At 50.0% G+C, this 17,224-nt stretch overlaps 1 long non-coding RNA gene and 1 pseudogene across 1 annotated transcript; one reads left to right on the top strand and one right to left on the bottom strand.

The window, feature by feature from the left end:
• Positions 1-17,224, bottom strand: part of LOC131586325 (uncharacterized) — a 1,027,770-nt pseudogene that overhangs the window by 869,688 nt on the left and 140,858 nt on the right.
• On the top strand, positions 3,630-7,771 carry LOC131586425 (uncharacterized). Its single transcript, XR_009279133.1, has 3 exons — positions 3,630-3,664; positions 4,493-4,605; positions 7,721-7,771. It is a non-coding gene; the product is annotated as an uncharacterized LOC131586425 (long non-coding RNA).

A 17,224-nucleotide genomic window follows, 5' to 3' on the forward strand; every position in this document is an offset into this window, starting at 1 on the left:
GCAGCTGGGTCCATGCTGGCTGAGACTGGGATCCCACTGAGGGTGACTGGAATCATACTGGGATTGACTGGGAGTGGCTGTGAGCAACTGGAATCATGCTGAGAGGAACTGGGAGGAGCTGGGAATGACTGGGAGCGTGCTGGGGCTGACTGGGATATACTGGGAGAGACAGGGAGTCCCAGGGATCACACTGGAGGCTACTGGGGTCATACTGGAACTGACAGGGAGCAACTGGGGCCACTGGCCTCATAGTGGGAGTGACTGGGATTAGACTGTAAGCGACTAGGATCAGACTGGGAGTTACTGGGATTAGATTGTGACTGGGATGAGACTGGGAGTGTGAAGGAAACTGGAAAATTGGGGAAAAATGGAAAAAAACCCCAGGATAAATTCAAGGAAAATGGAAGGGAAAATTCAGGGAAAAACTACAAAAATATCAGGGTGAAATCCAAAAAAATGTGGGAAAAATCAGGAAAAAATTGGGAAAAATTTGGGAAAAATGGGAAAATTTGAAAAAAATTGGGGAAAATCAGAAAAAATGGGGAAAAATCAGGAAAAACCAGGAAAAATTGGAAAGAATATTGGGCAAATCAGGAAAAAAACTGGGAAAGAACTTGGAAAAATTCGGGAAAATCCAGAAAAGAAAGAGGAATAAAATCTGAAAAGTAATAGGAAAAAAACCAGGAAAAATCAGGTAAAAACTAGGGAAATTTGAGAAGAAATTGGGAAAAAGCTAGAAAAAATTTGGGATAGGAAGAGAGAAGAATCAGGAAAAAATGGGAAATACATGAAAAAAATTGTGAGAAATCAGGGAAAATATCAGGAAAAAAAAGCCAAAAAGACCCTGGGAAAAATCAGGAAAAAATATTGGAAAAATATTGGAAAAATGAAGGAAAAAACAGAAATATTTGAGAAAAAATTGCAAAAAAATAAGGAAAATAATTTGGAAAAAATCAGAGAAAAAATGTGGAAAAAAAAGAAAATCAGGGAAACAAACAGGAAAATGATAAAAAAATCTGGAAAAGTCAGAAAAAAATAATGAAAAAAATCAGGAAAGAATTGGGGAAAACCAGAAAGATTAGGGAAAGGAAAAGGGAAAAATCAGGAAAAAAAATGGGATTAAAACAGGAAAAAGCACAAAAATCAAGGAAAAGTTTAAGAAAATAATGGGAAAAAATTAAAAAAAAAAAAAATCAGAAAAATAAAAAAATCATGAAAAAAATCATTAAAAAATCATAAAAAAAATCAATAAAAATCAGGAAATAATGGGGAAAATCTGGAAAAATATTGAGAAAAAATTGGGTAAAATCGAGAAAAGAGAGGGAAGAAACCTGGAAAAATCAGGAAAAATCAGTAAAAAAATTAGGAAATACAGGGAAAAATCAGGGACAAATTGTGAAAAAAAAATGGGGAATAACCAGGAAGAAATTGCGAAAAGAAGAGGGAAAAATCAGGAAAAAGTGGGGGAAAAGCAAGAAAAAAATTTAGGAAAAAAATTGGGAAAAAACAGGGAAAAATCAGGAAAAGAAAGAGGAAGAAGACTAGGAAAAAAATGGGAAAAATCAAGGAAAAAAAGAAAAAAAAATGAGGAAAAGAAAGTGGGGAAAAAACTTTGGAAAATTGGGAAAAAAATTGGGAAAAAACTAGGAAATATCAAGGAAACAAACAGGAAAAAAATCAGGAAAAAATAGAAAAAAAGGGAAGTATTTGGACAAATCAGAGGGAAAAATCAGGAAAAAAAATTTGAAAAATATGTGAAAAAAAATGTGAAAAATGAAGAAAAAAATAAGAAAAAGGGAATAAAACCTGGAAGAAATCAGGGAAAAAAAATCAGAAAAAAACCTGAAAAAAACTGGGGGAAAATCAGGAAAAAAAATGGGAAAAAATCAGGAAAAAATGGGAAAAACCAGAAAAATTATGGAAAAATTTGAGAAAAAGTTGGGGAAAAGACAAAAAATTTTGGGAAAAGAAGAGGGAAAAATCAGGAAAAAAAAATCAGGAAAAAATGGGGGAAAAACAGGGAAAAAATCAGGGAAAAAATGAGGGAAAAATCAGGAAAATTAAGAAAAAAAAAAAGAAAAAGAGAAAAAAATCAGGAAAAAACCAGGATGAAATTCCCCCATCCCATTTTTCCGTGGAATTTTGGGAATTGCCTACCTGGGAGGTTGTAGAAGAATTTCCAGGCCTGGGATACAGGGAGTGGGGAAAGGTGGAATTGCGGATGAACTGGTCAAGATTTTTGGGAAGGTAGATGGCCTAGTCCTATTCCAGCTTCCACAATGTTCGGCTGAATCCCACTCCTCCTTCCGGCTAGAAATCATGGAAAAATCATGGAAAAATAATGGGAAAGCTGTGATTCAAATTCATGGAGTTTTGCCCCCAAAGCACCCTTTTTTCCCACCAAAATTTCTATTTTTCCCCCCCAAAATATTAATTTTTTGGAATAATTAAATGGAGAAGATTAGGGGGAAATAGGGAAAAATAGGATGGAAATGGAGTAAAAATGGGGGAAATTGGAGCCAAAATGGGAAAAAATAGAGAAAAAATGGGATAAAAATAAGGACAAATGGGATGAAAATGGAGGAAAAATTGAGAAAAATGGGAGAAAGGAATGGAAGATGGGGATAAAATGATGGAAAAATGAGATAAAACCAGGATAAAAATGGGGGGAAAAAATGAGGGAAACTGGGAGAAAAATGAAGGGAAAATGGGAATAAAAATGGTAAAAATGAAGTGAAAGTGGGAGAAAAATGGAAGAAAATGGGGAAAACAGGAGAGAACATGGGGAACAAACCGGGGAAAAATAGAACAAAAAGAGGGTAAAATGGGGAAATGGGGAAAAAATAGATTAAAAATGGGAAAAAAAATTGGGAAAAATTAGGACAACATGGAGAAAATATTGACTAAAAATGCAGGAAAAAATAGGAAAAAAAATCAGAAAAATTAAGAAAAAATTGAGGAAAAATGAGATTAAAAAGGGGAAAATGAAGGAAAAAAAATGAGTAAAATTGTGGGGAAAAAATAAAAAATAGGATAAAAATGTGGAAAAATTATATGAAAATGGGATAAAAATGAGAAAATACAGCAAACCTGGGAAAAAATAGGATAAAAATGGGGAAAAATTGGATAAAAATGGGGAAAAAATGGGATAAAATGGAGACAAACTGTACTCTAATAGGGAATGACTGGGAGTGATTTGGCTTACCGTGGGGCACAGAGGAAACTGGAGCCACACGGGTGGAACAACCGGGCAATGCTGGGAGCAGCCACTGCCGGCACCGGGAGCCCCGAACCCCTTTCCCGGCCGTGCCGGACCCGCATCCCCCCGGCCCCTTTGCCGGGGCTCTGCCGCCACCGGGACCCCCCAAAAACACCTCCCGGGGACCCCCGGGGTCCCCCCGAGGGGCATCTGCGGCTCGGCTCTGGAGCCCTGCCATCCCCAAACATCCCCCCCAAAAACCCCACACCCAGGGAGCCCCGGGGTATTTGGGGCGAGCTCCCCCTCCCCGGGCACCTGCGGGATGGGGGGCGATGGTCCCGAAGGAGCTGCAGATCCAGAGAGCGAGGAGCGCACGTGGAGCCTCCTCTGCCTGCTCCAGCTCTTCCTCCTCCTGCTCCTCCTCTTCCTCCTCCTCTGTCCCTGGGCGTGGTTCGGAGCCCTCGGGTGAGCGGGGCCGGGCCGGGACACGATGGGAAAGGGCTGGGTCCCCCCCAAACCGAGCTGGGGGCAGCGGAGGTTTGGGGGAACAATGGGAACGGGGCGGGACAGGGGAACAGGGGGAGGTGGGAGCACTGAGGGTCCCCCAGTTCACCCCAGGACCCCCAAGCCCCGTCCCAGCCCCCCCAGTTCCCCCCGCAGCCCCGGCTGAGGGGGGCTCAGCCCAGGAGCCGCCGTCGTTCGGGGCTCCCCCGAGTGCAGGAACGGGAGAGTTCCAGGCTCGGGGAGGCCCCAGCAGAGGAGGGGATCTTGTCCCTCTTCCAGGGCCTTTCAGGGTCTTCAGGCCCCTCTGAAGAGTTTTTTTAGTTTTTCAGGTTCTTTGCGGGGGATCCCACCACTACAGGGGTGTTTTCCCCCCCCCCCCATTTTAGGGTGTTTGTGCAGTCACAGCCCCACAAACCCCTTTTGAGGGGGGATCATGACGGCTTTAAGTGACATTTTTATGGGTGCCCCCACCCCAAGCCCCTGTAGGAGATGTTTTGTCCCCCAGGGTGGATTTTGGGGGTTCTCTCTACCATGGCCGCTTTAAGAGCCCCCGGTATTGTCGGGTCCCACTGTAACTCCTCTTAAAAGGGCAACACCACTCCCGTTGGTTCCGGTAGTGGAGCCCCGGGAGGGGTTGGGGGTCCCGGGAGGGGTTGGGGGTACCTCGGTGATGCCGATGGTGTCCATGGGGATCCCGTGCTGGGTATAAACCTTTGTGAGGGGTTCCTGGGGTTTTTCGGAAGTTCTGGGTGTTTTTGAGGCCACGGTGGTTTTTTTGGGGTTCCCAAGGGGGTTTACAGGAATCCTGATGAGGGAATTTGGGTGATCCCGGGGGTGGAATTGGGGGTCCCAAGGCTGTTTTGGGGAACCTGCTGGTGATGGAGATGGGGACCCCATGCCAGGTATGAACCTTCTCAATGTCTGTATGGGGTTTTGCCATTTTGGGGAGTTTTTGGAACATCCAGGGCTGGGTTTGGGATCAGGGGAGGTTGGGGTGCCCCGGGGGGTTTGGGGGTTCTCGGCAGGTTTGGGGGTACCTGGGCAATGCGGGTGGCAGTGCTGGGGACCCCGTGCTGGGTTTGAACCTTCTCACTGTGCACGGGCAGCGTCAGCGTGTTCAGGGAGATCCTGGGGGGCCCGGGGGGTCACCCCAAATCCCAGGGACCCCAAATGCTGAGGGACCCCCCAAACTGCCCTCACCGCTGGATCTGCTGCAGGCAGGGGGGCACCAGCACTCGGCCCCCACCCTCCACCATCACAGGGGGGCTGTGGAAGAAATCTGGGGGTGCACGGACAGATCGGGTGAGACCCCCAAAGTCCTGGGGGAGGGGACACAGGGGGACTCCCAGGAATTCCCGTTGTGGGGGGATGAGGGGGGACCCAGGAAGAGTTTGGGGTGGATGGGTGGGTCATGGGGGGTCCCCCAGGATGGGTTTGGGGGGAACCGGATTGGAGCTCCCATGGCAGTGGGATAGGAAGATCTGCCCATGGAATTCCATGGGAATGGCATAGCAGTGAGATCCATCTACAGAATGGGACAGCAGCTGGATCCATCCATGGAGGTCCTGTGGGAATGGGATGATGTCTGAGATCCATCCATGGAATTTCCATGGGAATTCAAACGTTCCCAAATTTTGTCCTCCCAAATCCCACATTCCCATTCCCACATTCCCTGGGAATTCTGCCCTCCCCACCTTTACACTCCAGCACCTCCCGCACATATCTGACATATTTCCAGAGACATTCCCTGCAGCTGTGAGCCAGGGAATTTGTTAATCCCTCAGCCTGGATCTCAGGGATCCCCATGGCGGTGCCACAGTTGCCATCGCAGCCCCACAGATCCCCCAGCCCCGGCTCCCCCCGCTCAGCCCCGCTCTGGCTGTGCCGCTGCTGCAGCATCTGCAGCTCCTCGCTGGCCCCGTGCCGGTGCCGCTCCTTGTGCCGGCTCTGGCTATCCCAATATCCCAGCCCTGGCTATCCCAATATCCCAGCCCTGGCTATCCCAATATCCCAGCCCTGGCTATCCCAATATCCCAGCCCTGGCTATCCCAATATCCCAGCCCTGGCTATCCCAATATCCCAGCTCTGGCTATCCCAATATCCCAGCCCTGGCTATCCCAATATCCCAGTTCTGGCTATCCCAATATCCCAGCTCTGGCTGTCCCAATATCCCAGCCCTGGCTATCCCAAGATCCCAGCCCTGGCTATCCCAAGATCCCAGCCCTGGCTATCCCAAGATCCCAGCCCTGGCTATCCCAATATCCCAGCCCTGGCTATCCCAATATCCCAGCCCTGGCTATCCCAAGATCCCGGCTCGGTTCCGGCCGCCATCCCCGGCGGCTGCGGCTCCGCCCGGCCCCGCTCGCTGCGGCGGCGCTGGAAGGGGATCCCAGCCAGGGACCCCATGGACATGGACTGCGGGAAGCCCGGGCCAGGCTCCGACAGAGCCGCATGCAGGGAACGCAGGGAGAGGAGAACTGGGGGGACATTTGGAGATTTGGGATCGGGGGGGTCACGGCTGAAGGAAGGGGGAACGTGGAGAGCCGGGAAGGGCATTTGGGGATGCCAGGACTGACAAGAGGGGAGGCTGGGGCTGGCTAGATGTGGCATGGCTGGAGTTCAGGGCGTTCCTGTACCCAGGAAAGGGAGCTCCAAGGGTCCCCGCTGTCCCCATTGCCAGGACAGGGCAGGGAAAGCCGGGATGGCTGGGAATAGGGGTCCCGGGTGTCCTCAGTGCTGAGGAAAGGAGGGGCTGGGTGCTGGGAGAGGCAGGAATAGGGGTCCGGGGGGAAAATGGGTCAAGGAGAAGGGGGCTCTGGGGGCTGCGAGAGGCGGGATGGCCGGGAAAGGGGTGCAGGCGTTCCTGGTGCCGGATAAGGGGGTGCAGGGTGGGACCCACGGCCGGGAATGGGGGTTCGGTGGGATGGCGGCGCCCAGGAATGGGGGTTTAGGGGCCCCTCGGCGCTCCGGAATGGGCGATCAAAGAGTCCCGGTGCCGGGGGTCCCCCTCACCTCTCGCCGCCCCCCGGGAGCGCCCCCGGCCCCAGCGCTGGAGCCATCGCGCTGCTCCGCTGCGGCCCCGCCCACAGCCCCGGCCCCGCCCCCAGAGCCGCCTCCGGCCCCGCCATTGGCGCCGCTCTTTGCTGCCCGCCAGTGGCAGCCCGAGGCTGTAGTGACGTCACCGGTCGCCGGGCAGATCCCGGCGGCGCAGGGCGGCCAAGGCGGAAGCGAAAGTGCCCGAGGGAGCGCGGGGGGAGGGGACGGGGCAATTCCAGGGAATTCCCCGGGATCCCCTCCCGGGATCCCCCGGGACCCTCCTCGGCCGCGCACTGCGGGACCACCGGGACAAACTGGGCTGAACTCCCGGGCCCTGCGCTCAAACTCTGCCTGGAACCCGCCGGCTTCGGCCCAAAGCGGGGGAAGCCCCGGGATCCGCGGATCCCATTTTTCCTGCGGCTGCGGCTCCCCAGCCCCGGCGGAGCAGGAGCGGGCGCTGGGAGCCCGAGCCCCGATTCCCAATCTCCTTCTCTCTCTCTGCTGCTCTCTCCCTCTCCTTTGGGTGATCAGAAATCCCAGAGCGGCTGGAGAGCCCCGTGCCCAGCTCGGCTTTCCCTGGAAAGGGAGGCCTGGGGGTGCGGTGCCCCGGGATGGCCGGGAATGGGGCTCCGGGGGTCCCCGGGCTGACGGAACCGGGGGATCCAGGGGCTGGCAGGGGAGGATCCCCGGGAAAGGGGGTGCAGGGCGCTGTTGGTGCAGGAGAAGGGGGTGCAGGGGGTCCCGGAGCTGGGGAAGGAGATGCGGCGGGGTCCCAGGGCCCAGGAATGGGGATCCAAGGGGGTCCCAGGGGGGCTCCCCAAAGCCCCTCCCAGGGCACAGCAGGAGCTGGGTCAGGAGCTCTGGCAGAGACAAAAGGGGGTGAGCCCGGCATGGGGGGGACATGGGGGAGTCACAGGTGCTCCCGAGGGGGGACACGACCCCTGGGGACCCCTCCTCACCTTCTCCCACGTACCCCAACAGAGCCTCTAAATGGATGAGCAGAGCTCGGTGACTGCAGTATGAAACTTGTTCAGTGGCACAGGAGGATTTAGAACTGAGGACAGGGGAAGGGTTTAACCCAGCCTCCTGTTTGAACAGCCTGGAGAGGGGGCTGGGAAGAAACCCATGACTGCACTGAACTGAGAGAGATCCAGACCCGGGCTGGGAGAGATTTGAGACACACCCACCTTCGGACTTTGCTGTTCACAACACCCTGTCACATAAAGATAAAACCTTACAAAAGAAAGGACTTGGAAAATCATGGTTTAGGATTTGTTACTTGGGCTTAGTGTAGCTAGCAGCTGGCCTGATAAGTTCCCAGGCAAAAACATCTTGAGAATGAAAAGTTCGTTAACATAACAAACTATTCTTGGGGAGAAAAACAAGTGCACCTGTAGTAACAAGGGATCTGTCCCATGGGAATCAGTAGAAAAAGTATGTAAACATTGTTAGAGAGAAAAGTTTGGATTGATGTGTACACTCACCATTACCAACCAGTGAACTGAGTTCCCAACCAACTGGAATTAAGCACGGTGCCTTCTGATAACCATGTAAATATAAGCTGTGTGCAATAAAGCTTTGGCTGTGATGGAAGAAGAAACAGGTGTCATTGTCCATCTCTACTACGACACACCCAACCAGGACATCGGGTCCTGCCGAAGCAGAGGAAAGAAGCAGCTCTGGTGGCCAAGTGGCACGGCCCATTCCAAGTGTCCCTGAGCACAGAAACAGCCCCAGCACAGCTGAACACGGGGGGACCCCTCAGCCTCGGCTCAAGGGCTCTGAAGCCCCGGAGATTTGGATTTCCCGGCTGCAGCAGGAGGATGGGAGGTCGCCCCTGAGCCTGCACTGAAGGCAAGGCAGCAGCAGCCAGGGCTCCCCAGCGGGGGAAGCCCCTGGGCCTGCCCACAGATCCTCTGCTCAAATCCTCGGCCTGGGCACCCTCCTTTGGCATCTCCAGCCCCTGCGGGACAATCCTGGCTGGCACTGCTGGAGCTTCAGGGCTTTCTGTGCCTGCCCTCGCCACAGCTGCTGGGGAAGGCACCGTGAGAATTCCACTCTGGCTCTCAATTACACTCTGGGCTGGCTGGGATTAGAGTATTGGAAAATAGACCAAGTGTAAAATTATTTTTTATTTGATTTCTCCAGTCAGGCTTGCTTTGCATTTAGCTTGGGGAAAGGAATTTTAAAGGTTTTTTTAAGGGATGTTCCACCACTCAGCAGAGATGAGCTTAACATCTCAACAGACTGGGAATAGCCCAAAAGATTCCCACAAAGACAAGGACCATCAACAAAACATCAAGGCCCAGCAGCAAACATCAACCAACACCTACCCCAGACACTGCCCTGGCACAGCTGGAGACACCTGGTCTGGAAAAGGCTGAGCAGGAAATGCAGGAGTGCAGACCTAATTCACATCAGAGGCACAGAAATCCGGGTGCAACAGGAAACCAAACACTAAGAACTCCACAACTTGGAAACAATGAATATTAAACCCATGGATTTCTATGGGTTCAGACTGTATAAAGTTTAGGAAACATCTGGTAAAACTCACATGTCATGGAATTATTTTCTCTGCACATGCAGACTATGTGTGGTTGAAATGATTCTGTTCAGAATCAAGTAATGCTTTATTTCTCTAAAGACATTGTTGGAGAGTTTTTGCTTTTCACAGTTTCAGTGAAAGGATTACACCATTAGAAGAATTTTTCATAATAATTCTACTTTTATATTGTAAGTTCTGTTTGGGCCAGGGGTGTGAGAATCAGTTTTTAGTCAGAGGAGAAGTAAAAGAAAATACTTGATTGCTTTCTAATTTTTGTTTTTATGTTTGTGCGTGACTCTTAGTGATAGCAAAATTATGGGATGGGTTTTTCCATGTTCACCTTTAAGCTGCATTTTGAAAACTAGAAGGGTTTGAAAGGTAGCCCTTTAAAATGGAAAGAGTTAATAGAAAATTGTTAAAAAAAAAAAAAAAAAGAAAAAAAGCAGATGGGGGAGGGAGCCCTTCATGTGAGTCATCCCATGGCTGCCCTGGAAGACAAGATTCATTCCAGGCAGCCAGGAGAGGAGCTTTAGAAATGCAAATTAACACCTCTGGGGCAAAGCCTGGACAATGTACCAGGGTCTTCCTGCCTGGGGGAGGAATTGGGCTGAATTCCTCTGCCCCTCACCCCAAGCTCTGCCTGGGGGCACAGGGGGAATTTGCACAGCTGAAGGCAGAGCCCATAGTGAGGATATCTGACTGACACAGAAATTGGTTAAGCTGCAAAGGAAAACAGCAAATGGAGATTGTTGTGAAAACTTCACTATAAAAAATGGGCGGGAATCATCCCAGTCCCCACCTTAACTTGTGCTCTCACTTTCTGTGTTATATAGGGTGAATTAGAGCACTGGGGTTTTTGTTACCCCAAGGGAAATCAGTTGGGAATCCAAGTATGAGCTGATTTAATTAGAGAAAAGCCAAAAATTGATGGAGCCCTGGCTGGAGGGAGCACCCAAAAATGGGGAAAAGATGAACGGCCACCAGAACAAATCCTGCAACACCATGGACCAGCCCCTGGGAACCCTGACAAATTCATATCAGGAGCCAGAGAACCCATTTATCATTTCCATGGCATATTTAGATTACAGGATGTCCTCAAAATAATACCCAACCAGACAGCTCCAGTTCCTGACTTTCTTCCCAACCAATCCACTCAGATGAGGAACACAACATTTCACCATGGGATGGAGTCAGATTATCTTTAAGCAAAAAAAAGAGACAGCTTGTGAAAAGTTAAATGACTCAAACTGCTGTTGGCAAATAGATCACAAAGGAAAAGAGGTGAAACAGATAACAAGGAAATAAGAAAGCAGCCCGTGTACTGGTCCAAACATGGAACAGATGGGAATAGAACACATCTCCATGTTTCCCTGGCAGACCATGGGTTAAACGAATGCACTTTCTCCTCTTATGTTCTACAGCAACTCTCATCTTTTCACCATGCAGGACACCTTGCTGAGTGCAGCTCATTCAGCAGCTGAGCAAGGGGATGCAGGGGGCAGCCAGGCCTCCGGAGCCACAAACGGCTACAAAAGGACAGCGAATGAGGGCACTGAGAGCAATCCCAAAACCAAAGAACACCCAGGAAGAAAAAACAGAGTCAGTGAGTGAATCTGCTTGCAGATATGGATTTGTACATAAGGAAGCAATGGGAGAAAGCATCAGTTTCAGAAAATGTTACTAATTGACAAGGATTGCTGCTCTGACAAAGTCCCGCTAAATTCCTGAACTTCCAGAAGAACAAAGACTTAACAGAGCCATCAATATCGGATGTTATACAAAAGCGGGGGGTACCGGGACATGCAGGAGGCAGATCGGGAAGTCTGAACCTTCCAAGCACCTCCGCCAGTGGGGAAAGGGACAGGGACACACGGCCGGGAAAATCAGGACAAAAACGAGGCCGCGTCCTCCAGCAACTGGAGAGAGCGAATGGCAAATGCCCCATGGCCTCTCCCTTTGGGCAGCAATAAAGTCACTTTCACACCACTCCTCTGGCTCCTTTGGCCACACAAACCTCTGGCGCCGGGAATTTTCCCGCCCAGCCCCGGGCACAGCGCAGCCACCTCCGGGCTACCGACACGAACCGGGACGAGCCAGCGCTGCTCCGGCACCGGCTCCTGCCGAGGCCCCAGCGGGAAGGAGACCGCGGGCAGCCGCTCCCGCAGCGCCCTCACGCCAGGGCCAACACGGGCCGGCCACGGCACAAGCCACCCGCCACAGCCCCCTGCCGCCCCCTCCCGGGCCCGCAGCGAGCCCCGAGCCCCCGCAGAACCGAGCGCGGCTCCCACCTGCGATGGCCGGGGCCGCCTCCGAGCTCCGCCGCCGCCTCACCGGGCTCCGGCCGCTGCCGCCGCTCCCGGGCCCGCACAGACGCTCCGGCAATGGCGGCTCTCCTGCCCCACGGCCGCCCTGGGGGCGCCAGCGGGGCCGGGCTTGTCCCCGCTCTGCCCAATCAGAGCGCGCCAAAACCACGAGTGACGGCAGCAGCAGCCAATCGCAGCCAGCGGCGGGCTCTGCACACGGCACAGCCCCGCCCCGCGCCCTCAGGGCCCCCCGGGCTGTGTGAGGGGAAGGGCGGAGATGAGGAACAGCCCTGGAACGGGCCCGGCCCGAGCCGCCATTGAGCTCCCAACACAAAGAAAGTTCTCCGCAGCTCCCGGCTCGCCTTTCCCAGCCCTGGGTGTTCGGTGGCTCCAGCTCAGCGGGAAGATCTGGAGCCTCACTTCTTCCACCTCTAATTAGGAGCATCAGTGCATCGCTCGTATTTCCTCCAAAAAGGGAAAACTGCCCCAAATCCCTGTGGATGAGTGGGGGAGCAGAGAGATTTCTGGCAGAAAACTCCAAAAACTCAGAGCAGGATCATGAGAAGTAAAGGAAGATCCTTAAAACCAGCTCCCCCCACCCCTACCTCCTCCCAGCTGTGTCTCCTCCCCCGGCAGTGCAGGGACACAGGGAATGGGGCCATGGTCACTCCATCCCCCGGGGATTTTCCCCCTGTTATGAATGGGGGAAAAATGGGCCAGGAGACCGGCTCATTTTAGAAAGGCCTTTATTAAACAGGACAGCTCTGGGGTGGGGGCCCAAGGGGTCACGCACACCTCCACTGCTCCCAGAACACCGCAGAAGAGGAGGATCCGTGCAGTTTTGTCACTGGGACAGAGCTGGGCCTTCCGTTCTCACGGGAGTCCCTAGGAAAATTGCTTTCACCGGCTCGTAGTCCAGGGGGTCAGTCCTTTCTAGTTCTTTCGGTCATGGTGACCACTTCAGGTGGTGTAGAAAGATGGTCCTCCTTCTTACTACATCAGGATATGTTCTCTTGGTCCTTTATTTTCCTTTTGGCTCGTTGTTGTTTGGGGTTTTTGTTTCCCGGCAGCACTCAGTCCAGCCCCATTTGCGTGCAGCCTCAGGCGCCATTTTGGGGAGCGGTGGCGTCACTACCCAAGGGAAGGGGATACAATGTGAGGGAGAAATAACCACGGGTGAAGCACGGAGAAAACAACCAGGGGTAAAGGCACTAAAAACTCCAACAATTGATCAATCAAATATTAACAACAACCAACTCCTAATTTAACAACTAATAACCTCAGAATTCCATTTCCCACAAGATATTTCTGGAATTTGGTAGGGTTTTGAGGAGATTTCTGCAATTTTGTGGTATTTTTCTGGAATTTTGTGGGATCTTTCTAAAATTATGTGGGATTCTGTGGGGACTTGAAGAATTTTGTTGGATTTTTCTTAGATTTTGTGGAAATCTGTGGAGATTTGGTGGGATGTTGTGGAAATTTGATAGGGTTTTCTCAACATTCAGGAAATTCTGTGGGATTTTTCTGAAACTTTGTGGGAATTTTCTGGAATTTTGTAGGATATTGAGGAGATTTTGTGGGATTTTTGTGGAATTTTGAGGGATTTAGAGGAGACATGAAGAATTTTGAGGTATTTTCTTAGATTTTGTGGAAATTTGTGGGGATTTGGTGGGATGTTTCTGGAATTTGGTGGGCTTTTGAGAAAATTTCTGCAATTTTGTGGGATTTTATGAGATTTTTCTTGATTTTTGTGGGATATTGAGGAGATTTGGTGAGATGTTTCTGGAATTTGGTAGGGTTTTGAGAAGATTTGTGCAATTTTGTGGGATTTGTCTTGAATTTTGTAGGATATTGAGAAGATTTTGTGGGAGTTTTCTGGAATTTTGAGGGATTTTTAGGAAACATGAAGAATTAGGGGGTATTTTCTTCGATTTGGTGGAAATTTGTGGGGATTTTGTGGGATGTTTCTGGAATTTGGTGGGCTTTTGAGAAGATTCAGGGAAATTTTGTGGGATTTTTCTGGAACTTTGTGGGATTTTGTGGAGACTTGATGAATTATGAGGTATTTTTCTTAGATTTTTTTGGAATTTTGTGAGCATGTTCTGGGATATTTCTGGAATTTGGTAGGATTTTGGGAAGATTTTGTGGGATTTTTTTTAATTTTTTGCACTTATGTGGGATTTTTTGGGAATTTTGTGGCATTTTTCTTGATTTTTGTGGGATATTCAGGAGATTTTGTGAGATGTTTCTGGAATTTGGGAGGGTTTTGGGAAGATTTAGGCCTTTTTTTTAGTTTCTCTCAATTTCATGGGATTTTTTTGCAATTTTGTGGGATTTTGCAAAAGTTTAAATATTTTTGTGGGATTTTTTTCTGGAATCTTGAGGGATTTTGAGGAGACTTGGAAAATTTGATGGGATTTTTCTTAGATTTTGTGGAAATTTGTGGCGATTTGGTGGGATGTTTCTGGAATTTGGTCGGGTTTTCAGAACATTTAGGGAGTTGTGTCAGATTTTACCGCAAATTTGTGGGATTTTTCTTGAATTTTGTAGGATATTGAGGAGATTTTGTGGGAGTTTTGTGGAATTTTTTGGCATTTTGAGGAGACATGAAGAATTTTTAGGTATTTTCTTAGATTTTGTGGTATTTTGTGGAGATGTTGTGGGATGTTTCTGGAATTTGGTGGCTTTTTGAGAAGATTTCTGCAATTTTGTAAAATTTTGTGGAATTTTGTGGTATTTTTCTTGATTTTTCTAGGATATTCAAGAGATGTTGTGAGATGTTTCTGGAATTTGGTAGAGTTTTGGGAAGATTTAGGGATTTTTTTTAGTTTTTTGCAATTTCGTGGGATTTTTTTGCAATTTTGTGGGATTTTGCAAAAGTTTAAATAATTTTGTGGGATTTCTCTAGAATCTTGAAGGATTTTCTGGAGACTTGAAAAATTTTGTGGGATATTTCTTAGATTTTTGGAAATTTGTGCGATTTGGTGGGATGTTTCTGGAATTTGGTGGGGTTTTCAGAACATTTAGGGAATTGTGTGGGATTTTTCTGCAATTTGGTGGGGTTTTTCTTGAATTTTGTAGGATATTGAGGAGATTTTGTGGGAGTTTTGTAGAATTTTGAGGGTTTTGAGGAGACATGAAGAATTTTGAGGTATTTTGTTAGATTTTTTGTAAATTTGCGGGGATTTTTTGGGATGACACTGGAATTTGGTGGCATTTTGAGAAGATCTCTGCAATTTTGTAGGATGTTTCTGGAATTTTTGGGGATTTTTCTTGATTTTTCTAGGATATTCAAGAGATTTTGTGAGATGTTTCGGAGATTTGGTAGGGTTTTGGGAAGATTTAGGGATTTTTGTTTTTGTTTTTTCAATTTCGTGCCATTTTTTTGAGTTTTGTAGGATTTTGCATAAGTTTAAATAATTTTGTGCGATTTTTGTGGAATTTTGAGGGATTTTAAGGAGACATGAAGAATTATGTAGGATTTTTCTGGAATTTTATTGAAATTTCTACGGATTTTGTGGGATGTTTCTAAAATTTGGTGGAGTTTTGAGAAGATTTCTGCAATTTTGTGGGATTTTTCTTGGATTTTGTGGAGACTTGAAGAATTTTGTGGGATTTTTATTGGATTTTGTGGAGATTTGGTGAGATGTTTCTGGAATTAGGTAGGGTTTTGAAAAGATTTAGGGAATTTATGGAAGTTATGGAACAAGTTTAATTTTTGGGAGGTGTCATGTTTTCCCTTGGAGGTGGACACTCTGCAGACTTGAGCTGCATTGCCAAAATGCTCCAGTCTCTGCTGCAGGTCACACCGTTTCTTCTTTGGCTGATCCCGGCGCGGTGCTGAGCCCAGCAGAGCCCTGGCAGAGCCCAGAGCAGCCTCAGCATCCGCAGAGCCCGGCTGCAAGGAGAGAAAGCAGAAACCGCCCGTCAGCTGAAGGCTCCTGTCCCCTTGTCCCAGCCAGCCGCGGTGCCCAGGCCATGCTGGCCGTGCTCAGAGCTGGGCCCAAAGCTGCCCATCACTGCTGCCTTTGGGAGCAGAGCAGGAGGGCAGGACATGTGCCCAGCCTGCAGCCAGCCACGGCAGATCCAACCCCTCAGCAGCTGCCCAGAGCGGGATGCTCCTGTGCCCGCTGCCATCTCCCAAAAGCTCTTGTCCCACCCATGCCAAGGAGATGAGGACCCACCTCACACCATCCGCTGCCAGAAGAAAAGCTGGTCCCAAACGATGTCCTCAGTCTTCTCCAAGGGCACGGCCCATCCACGCCACAGCTGGTCCCAAGCACTTCCCGATCCAGACTGGACCCCACCTAGAACGCTTCCTTTAGAAAAACAAACAACAAATTAATGAAAATAGGTTACAGACAAAAAGGGGAAACAAGAAAAATGGTAAAAAATCTTATCTCTGTCAGGAGGTTGAGCAAGGCCCAACCCCTACATTCTGGGGAAAAACCCACCCATGGGTGAGGGAAGCCCATGCTTGCTCCCTTTCCCCCTGCACTGTCCCCCAAAATCACGGTGATCCCAAAGCAAAGCAGGGGAGTGGAGCAGCCCAAGCCCTTCCTTGCCTGCACAGCAAAGCAGCCGTGCTCAGGTTCTGGAGTCCCACCTGTGCTCCTGCCATGGGGGTTTGTTTGTGTCGGGCTGGCTGCCCCAGCCCCAGCCCGGGGCACGGTGGGTGGTGGGGGCTGTTGGCAGGGCCAGGATCCCACTCCCATTTCGTAACCACCCCAGCCCACGTCCCCAGCCCTGCCAAAAACCAGCTGGGCAGCCACTGAGGAATCAGTTGCATCTGCCCCAGCAAAGGGGAAACCTTTGGTTCCCGGCCAAGGCACAAATCTGGGAGCATCCCCCTGGGTCTGGACTTACCTGAAAATTCACTGTGGGGCCTGGCTTTGAAGAAGGTGCCAGAATCAAAGTCCATCATCGCCAGCTGCCGCTGGCCAGGTGGAGGAAGAGGTTGTCATCCTTGCTGTTTTCCTCCATGTCTCCAGCAGCAGCAGCAGCCCCACCTGGTCCAGTTTCTCCAGGGGCTCCTTCTTCCCTGGGGGGACACCAGGCTGTCAGGGTTCTGCCCAGGGCCCGGCTGTCAGTGAACCAGGACAAGCAAAACCAGCTCAGATGGTGCCCACCAGTGCTGGGCAGAGCAGCTCAGCTCCAGCACAAGGGCTGTGTGTTCCCATTTGATGAGCCCAGTGCAGTGACACAGGCAGGACAAAAAAGTCTGGGTTTCTTTGCTGCTGATTGCCAGGGCATGTGTGGAGCTGTAACTTACCAGGTCCCTGCATCACTGTGCCTGTGGCTCTCTCCCTTCTTCTAGGGCTGATGAATATCCTGCATCCAGGGATCATAGAACAGGTCTTCTAGTGAAGGCCTGTCCAAGAAGTGCAGGGATAAACACCACCTGATCAGAGCTTGGCAGTCTGGGGAGAGAAACCACAAACCACTGGTCAGTTGGAGAAGGCTCCTGTCTGCTTTGCCCTATTCCCGTGCCCAGGCTATGCTGGATGTGCTCAGAGCTGGGCCTAAACTTTCCCATCAATTTTTTGTTTTGGAGGAGAGCAGCAGAGCAGGACATGTGCCACCTCCTCAGCAGCTGCCAGAGCGGGATGCTCACGAGCCCGCTGCTGTCTCCCAACA

Source organism: Poecile atricapillus, chromosome 19 (assembly GCF_030490865.1).
Source record: "Poecile atricapillus isolate bPoeAtr1 chromosome 19, bPoeAtr1.hap1, whole genome shotgun sequence".
Classification (NCBI taxonomy): Eukaryota; Metazoa; Chordata; class Aves; order Passeriformes; family Paridae; genus Poecile; species Poecile atricapillus.